General features: G+C 40.0%; 1 pseudogene; it reads left to right on the top strand.

The window, feature by feature from the left end:
- The first annotated feature begins 425 nt into the window (after positions 1–425).
- On the top strand, positions 426–2,437 carry LOC110258972 (annotated as a pseudogene).
- Positions 2,438–8,239: the final 5,802 nt, after the last annotated feature.

Below are 8,239 nucleotides of genomic sequence, written 5' to 3'. Positions count from 1 at the left end.
GATACTAGTCAGTTTCAGTACCACTGAGCCATGATGGGAACTCCTTATGATTGTTTTTAAATGTACAAACAGAATAGAAATTAGGACACTTGAATTTACTATCCCTATGCTAAGACGGTGTGACACTTTCTCTTTACTAACAAGACACAGGTGCAAGTCATGACTTAGAGGCTGCCTCTCCCATAGATGATGGAAAAATGCCACTGAGCTAGTTTCTCTTCTGTATCAAACTCTCTTCTTTGTTGGTAAATTTGCTCATTTCATGTGATGATAAATCCACTTTAAAGGATTTTTTCAGGGACAGGTCAGTGTACTCAGATGCTGGCATATTCACCAGTAGAAATGCTTCTTCTTTTCCTGGCTTCTATATATCAAATAATGTTGATTTATGCTTCTCTTACTCCCCATCCTTCCCCAGCAGACAGGAGAGGAGCATGAGGATGGACAACCAAAGCACTGTGTCCGAATTCCTCCTCCTGGGGCTCCCCATCCAACCAGAGCAGCAGGGCTTGTTCTTTGCCCTGTTCCTGTGCATGTACCTGACAACAGTGCTGGGGAACCTGCTCATCATCCTGCTCATCAGGCTGGACCCTCACCTCCACACCCCCATGTACTTCTTCCTCAGCCACTTGGCCCTCACGGACATCTCCTTTTCATCTGTCATTGTCCCAAAGATGCTGATGAACATGCAGACTAAATATCCATTCATTCCTTATGCAGAATGTGTAACACAGATGTATTTTTTCCTACTTTTTACTAATGTAGACAATTTCCTTCTCACCTCGATGGCATATGATCGGTACATTGCCATTTGTCATCCTCTCCATTATACCACCATCATGAGAGAGGGAGTGTGTACCTTACTAATATCTGCATCTTGGATTTTATCTTGTGCCAATGCCCTTTGTCACACCCTCCTCCTGAACCAGCTGTCATTTTGTGCTGACAACACCATTCCCCATTTCTTCTGTGACCTTGATGTCCTCCTTAAGCTCTCCTGCTCAGACACATCCATCAATGAGCTGGTTATTTTCGTAGCAGGAGTGGCCATCATTATCCTCCCATTAAATTGCATCTTGGTCTCTTATGGCTGCATTGGGATCACCATCCTCAAGGTTCCATCCACCAAGGGCATCTGCAAAGCCTTGTCCACCTGTGGATCCCACCTCTCAGTGGTTTCCCTCTATTATGGACAATCATTGGGCTATATTTTGCCCCTCATCCAAAACCTCCAGTGACAAGGACATAGTTGCCTCTGTGATGTACACAGTGGTCACCCCTTGCTGAACCCCTTCATTTACAGCCTGAGGAACAGGGACATGAAGGGGGCCCTTGAGAAACTCTTCCACAAGGTATCAGTCTTGTCTCAGTAATGTTTGCTCATCTTTATAACAGACACATATAGTCACATAACCCCAGATCTTACACCCCTTATCTCAAGCCCAGGTTGGTATAAATGCTATTTCATAACATGAACTGATTCTATTCTATTTATTTTCTGTTTTGCTAGGAATTTCTTAGTATGAATTGTGACATCTAAATTGATATTATTGATTGTCACTCTTGTGTGTTAGATTGAGCAATAACATTGCTAGTAGTAAGACTTATGTATTTCTTCTCTTTCCCAAGAGAGAATATATTAGTTATTTTTATAATTGGTCTATTGAGGTATAGTTGTCACATAAATGTAGATTTAATGTGTACAGTACATTGTGATTGATACATGTTCATTGTGAATTAGCTACCACAATCAAGCTTATTAATGAATTCCCCACCTCTTTGTAGTTATTATTTTATTGTGTGTGTGTGTTGAAAAGACTTAATATCCTTCTTCCTAGCAAATACCAAGTACACAATTCAGTATTGTTATCTCTACTCATTTTGCTGTACATTCAATGTCAATAACTCTTGCTTAATTGAACTTCATACATCATGCTAGGTGAAGTAATTCAGACTCAGAAAGCAAATATTCTGTGATACCTCTTATGTGTGGAATCTAAAATTCTATTCTCAGAGAAGCAGAGAAGAGAATGGCAATTGCCATAAACTGGTGGGAAGGGTATGTGCCAATATTGGAATTTATTTATGAATTGTTGGAAATCTTGGCTAACAAGGCTCCTTGGCAGAAAAGTCTGCGGAATTGGACATTTGTAAAGCATCTCTTTCCTTTCCCCACTTTTCATTCAGTTCTCTTCTATATTATTTTGTTAGTAGAAACAGTGGTGGATAAGGAGAATAAACTCTTTAGTTGCCTTTTTTAGCTCCAGAAACTATAACAGATATGAGTTCAGTTCCTCCACTTACCAGAGAAGGACTTGAAATTTCATCTTGGTTTGGGGAACACTGATCACTCTTATGGACTGAAGTGCCCTTCTCTCAGTGTTCACTCTCAGCCCAGTTGTCCATGGAATTTTATGCCTGCAGATGTGAGTTTGAAGAAGACACTGGCTGTGTCCAGACAGAGAATGAGAAAGCCAATGAAAGCATCCATGGTCTGGATTCTTCTGTTATTCCCACTGAATTTTAACCTATCTCATACATTTATTCATTATATGTCTTTGGGAAGTCATTTCTACTCAGCTTAGTGACAAAAGGTTTGTATGATGAGCCTAAGTAATCTACCTTTTTAGTCTCAGTGAACCACCTAATTCTATTACTTCAGGCTGTGGTTAGCTAAGGATGAACAGTATCAAAGGTGCTTCGGAGGAGTTCCTTGATGGCATAGATGTTAAGGATTCAGTGCTGTCTGCTGTGGCTCTGATTCAATCCCTGGCTGGGAATTTCCACATGTCATGGGTGTGGCCATAAAAAGAAATTGTTTAAAAACATGCTCTGAGACTCAGCACCATAGAGCTGTAAGGAAGAGTATTTGGAAAGACAGATCTCAGTTGCAGGCTGTAACTATCAAAGTGTGTCACCTCACACAATCAACTCTTCTGAATTTCCATTTCCTCTTCTGTGTATGCAGAAAAATCATAAAAACATCTAATATATTTTTGATTTGAAAGAAATAAAATACCAAATTTGGCTTAGGATGACAACTGACTTAGAATAAAAATCACTGGCTTTCCCTCCCTATGAATCAGAGTTGAGTTTTGGAGCAGACCTTGCACAGATCCTCCTGAATTATCATAACTATGGGACCATGGCAGATAGATTATCCTCCCCAAATAAAGTGAAACAGTGTCCTAGGATACAGCAGCACATCTTTCTGACTGAGCTAGAACCAAATTACTAATCAGAAATGGATGAGTAAGATGTTGGGTGAGTAGATGGGAAGAGACAGATCAGAAGAGCATATTACTCTCTACATTTTTAATATTCGCTCAGAGTGACCCTTGGTGAGGTTCTGATGAAGTTTCCATTTAACATCCTAGATTTCTTTGTAGAAGGACAAGGGCATCTTCCACCACCATCCCACCTGATTAAGCTGCAGACATGGAGCCACTCAGTCTGATCCAGTTCCAGAGCCAAACCTGAACCGGGCTTTGACCTTTTTGCTGGTCTAGAGAAAGGATGCCTCCTTTGGCCAGACACACCCATGGGTGCCTGGCCCAGTTTCCCCACTGTCACTGGACATCTGTCTCTTGGATCCTTGACCATTTGCCTGCCCCTGTAAGACCCATTCCCTAAAGTGGTCAACACTGTTGTTCACATCTTCATCCATGGGGTGTTGATACTGCTCTGCATGGGTTTTTCTCAAGAAATATGTCTGAAGGGAAGTGCTTTATTACCACCTGTCCTGCTATATTGGCTTTCCTTAGTTGTAGGCATCCAAGTCATATTGATATGAATATGTATATAAAACTTTTGGAACTCTCTAAGTATGAGTTTTATTTGAAGCATCCTAGGGCTGACTCATGACCTTCTACAGTAAAGCATCTCATTGGGCTTAAAACAAAGTTTGCTACATTTTTGAAAATCATGAATGGGTAATGAGATCACCAGTTAATAAATACTTCTGGAAGGGAGTCATTATTGACACTTCAACTACTAGTTTACATCCTTCTTAAAACCTAAAAATAGGGAGTTCCCATCGTGACTCATTGGTTAACGAACCCTACTAGCATCCATGAGGATGTGGGTTCAACACCTGGCTTTGCTCAAAGAGTTAAGGATCTGACACTGCTGTGAGCCATGTGTAGGTGTGAGATGCGGATCAGATCTGATGTTACTGTGGCTGTGGCCAGAGGCCACAGCTCTGATTGGGCCCCTAGCCTGGGAACCTTCAAATGCCACAGATGCAGCCAAAAGAAGACCAAAAAAAAGTTAAAAATAACACTAATTCTTTTTTTATAGTCGTTTCCCCAATAAAGTAAAGTATTTTTTTTCTACTGTACAGCATAGTGACCCAGTTACACATATATGTATACATTATTTTTTCTCCCATTATCATGCTCCATCAAAGTAAATAGACATAGTTCTTGGTGCTAAAGAGCAGGATCTCCTTGCTAATCCATTCCAAAGGCAAACGTTTACATCCATTAACCCCAAGCTCCCAATCCATCCCAATCCCTCCCCTTTACCCTTGGCAACCACATGTCTATTCTCCAAGACCATGATTTTCTTTTCTGTGGAAAGCTTCCTTTGTGCCATATATTAGATTCCAGATATAAGTGATATCTTATGGTATTTTTCTTTGTCTGATTTACTTCACTCAGGATGAGAGTCTCTATTTCCATCCATGTTGCTGCAAATGACATTGTTTTGTTGTTGTTTATGGCTGAGTAGTATTTCATTGTGTATATATACCACTTCTTCCTAATCCAATCATCTGTCAATGGACATTTGGATTGTTTCCATGTCTTGGCTGTTGTGAATAGTGCTACAATGGACATGATGGAGCATGTGTCTTTTTCAAGGAAGGTTTTGTATGATATATGCCCAAGAGTAGGATTGCTGAGTCATATGGTAGTTCTGTGTATAGCTTTCTAAGGTACCTCCATACTGTTTCTATAGTGGTTGTACCACCCATTCCCACGAAGATTTCAGAAGGTTCGCTTTTATCCACACCCCCAGCAATTGTTATTTGTGGATTATTAATGATGGCCGTTCTGCCTGGTATGAGATAGTATCTCATGGTTATTTTGATTTGCAGCTCTCTAATAATCAGGGACATTGAGCATTGTTTCAAGTGTTTATTGGCCATCTGTATATCTTCTTTAGAGAAATGTTTCTTCATGTCCTTTACCCATATTTCCCTTGGGTTGTTGGCTTTATTGCTGTTGAGTTGTGCAAGTTGTTTGCATATTTTATAGATTAGGCCCTTGTCAGTTGCATTGCTTGAAACTATTTTCTCCCATTCTGTAAGGTGTCTTTGTTTTCTTTTGGGTTGCTTTGCTGTGCAAAACCTTGTAAGTTTTATGAGGTCCTATTGGTTTATTTTTCTTTTATTTCTGTTGTTTTGGGAGACTGACCTGAAAAAACTTTTAAGGTTGATGTTAGAGAATGTTTTGCCTATTTTCTCTTACAGGAGTTTGATAGTATCTTGTCTTATATTTAAATCTTTCAGCCAATTTGTGTTTATTTTGGTGCGTGGTATGAGGGTGTGTTCTAGTTTCATTGATTTGCATGCAGCTGTCCAGGTTTCCCAGCAATGCTTGCTGAAAAGACTGTCTTTTTCCCATTTTATGTTCTTGCCTCCTTTGTCAAAGGTTAATTGACTAAAGGTATCAGGGTTTATTTCTGGGTTCTCTGTTTCATTGGTCTATATGTATATTTTGGTACCAGTACCACACTTGTTTGATAACTGTGGCTTTGTAATATTGCCTGGAGTCTGGGAGAAGCCTCTGCTTAAAAAAAAATCAAGAACAAGGCAATTACCCTAAAGAGTTAAGGGGTCCCAAGAAACTCATCACCCTACCCCTGCTCAGATCCCAAATAAAACATCTTATATACATTAAACTACCAAAATGCAAAGACTTACAAATAATTTTTAATTCACCATGAATGATCTTAATGTCAACATCATACTAACCTTAGTTGACATGGGTGACCTGTTTTAATTGAAGCTTAAATTTATGAATTGGGGGGTGGGTTTGACAGGACATTTCAAGAGATGAAGAAGTTGGGTAATGTTAATACAGTGGGGAGGATTCTGGTTGGATGGGACCCAGTCTCATTTCCTTGTCTGCTTGGGCCTGTGGGAATAGCCTAAGTCTAGCCCAGATAGGGCTCAAACATGTAATTCACAGTTGTGGTTTATGATTTGTTGGGGGTCAGAATGAGTAATGAAGTGAGCTGATTGGGCCAGTTTGAGCAGCAAGTCCAGGATATCAGAGGGGTCATGGATGGCCGGGTAATCTCATACCTTAGCCTCCCTCATGTCCATGAACTCTGTCATCAGGAGCCTGAGACTCTGCCAGGAGACTCCCTCCTGTAAAAGCTGACCATGAGGAGGAGATTATATCGTATAGACATTTCAGAGGACATAAGATAGGTAGAGGTCAATGGCTTTGGGAGACTCTCAGTGGCCCATAATTTGGGACAGTCAATGTCAATTGAATGAGAGTAGTAGATAAGGAGATGAGAGCCCCATCTCTGATTATATGGGAAAGCTCTCCTCACACAAGCAAGGACCCCTAGAGAGACTACATGGAAGGGAGACCTTGGGAGAACACAAGTTCAAGTCCTGTTTCAGATCGTATACAAATGGAATCCTCAATTACTGGGACACAGCAAACAGCTTGAAATTATACACACATGTACTTTCTACTGTTGAAGCCTGGGAGGTTTTGATTCTTTGAAAGATGCTCAGTAATTATTTATGGAGAAATATAGGAATTAAGAAACATTTTAAGATATACTGAGTCTGAGAAACAAACTGCATTTTGGAGGGGTTTGAGGAAGCCAGTGGACTCGTCCATCCAGAGGGATATGAGGAAGTCAAAATGATATGGTCTTTATTTTTAAACAATATTTAAAAAAAATATATATATATAGTTGATTTACAATGTTCCTTCAATTTCTGCTGTACAGCAAAGTGACCCAGTCATACACACACACATTATTTTTTCTCATACTTCTTCCATTATGTTCTATCCCAAGAGATGAGATTGGACGTGGTTACTTGTGCTGTGCAGTAGGACTCCATGCTTACCCATTCCAAATGCAATGGTTTGTATCTACCAACCTCAAACTTCCCACACCCTCCCCACCTCCCATGGCAAACCCAAGTCTGCTCTCCATGACTGTGATCAACAATAACATTTTTTAATGTTTCTAACATTCCTTAGATGCCCATAGATAATTTTTTTCTATCTCTGCAATTAATTTAAGATGCTGGTGTCTCTTTAGCTCTGAAGCCAAACCTGAAGGCAAATAAGGAAAATGGTGCTTTGTTCACACCTACAGGTAACAAAAACTGATCTTTGTATTGAATACTTATGAGCAGTAGGGTGAAGAGGCAACATAAGGAACTCAACCATTCTTATTGACGAGATTGTGGAAAGTCATGGCACTTTGAGTAACCAGCATGGAAATCTGAACTTTGAATTTCAATCTTCTTATGGGAAACTCTTCACCTATTCTACATCTCCTGGAATATGATATCCTGTCTTTCTTTCTTTTGTCTTAACCTCTGCTTATTTCTATAAACAAGAGAGATGACCTCTAATTTTTTAAAACGGACAAATTAACAATATGCAATGAAAGTGTTATGAAAGCTGGGCCCATACCTTGCTCAGTGTTCTATCCCTAGCACTTATAGCAGCTCTCATCACCTAGGAAGCATCAGGTGTTTAGTTATCTAGTAAAGGAATCTCAGAGAAAAAAATAATATTTTTAGGGCTATACATATGGCATATGGAGGTTCCCAGGATAGGGGTCCAATCAGAGTTAGAGCTGCTGGCCTATGCCACAGCTACAGTAATGCCAGATTCAAGCCACATCTGTGACCTGCGCCATAGCTCATGGGAACGCTGGATCCTCAACCCACTGAGAGAGGTCAGGGGTCAAACCCAAATCCTCATGGATCCTAGTTGAGTTCATTAACCACTGAGCCATGACAAGACCTCCTCAGAGAAAATGTTTTATATTTCTGAGCAGAGGAGGTATGCAGAGTAACAACAGTATTGATATAATAGCTCTCATCTATTGAAAATGTACTAGTAGAAGCCACTCTACTAGATGCATTTCATAGTTAATCTCAGTTAATTCTCCAGATCCCCCATTTAGATAGAGGTTATATGCACCATCTTATAGATGAGAAGCTAAGGCTCAGAATGGTTAGGTAACAGGA

Source organism: Sus scrofa, unplaced genomic scaffold, assembly GCF_000003025.6.
Source record: "Sus scrofa isolate TJ Tabasco breed Duroc unplaced genomic scaffold, Sscrofa11.1 Contig59, whole genome shotgun sequence".
Taxonomy (NCBI): Eukaryota; Metazoa; Chordata; class Mammalia; order Artiodactyla; family Suidae; genus Sus; species Sus scrofa.
Note: the sequence above shows the minus strand (reverse complement) of the source record. Positions and strands in the feature narration are given on the sequence as shown.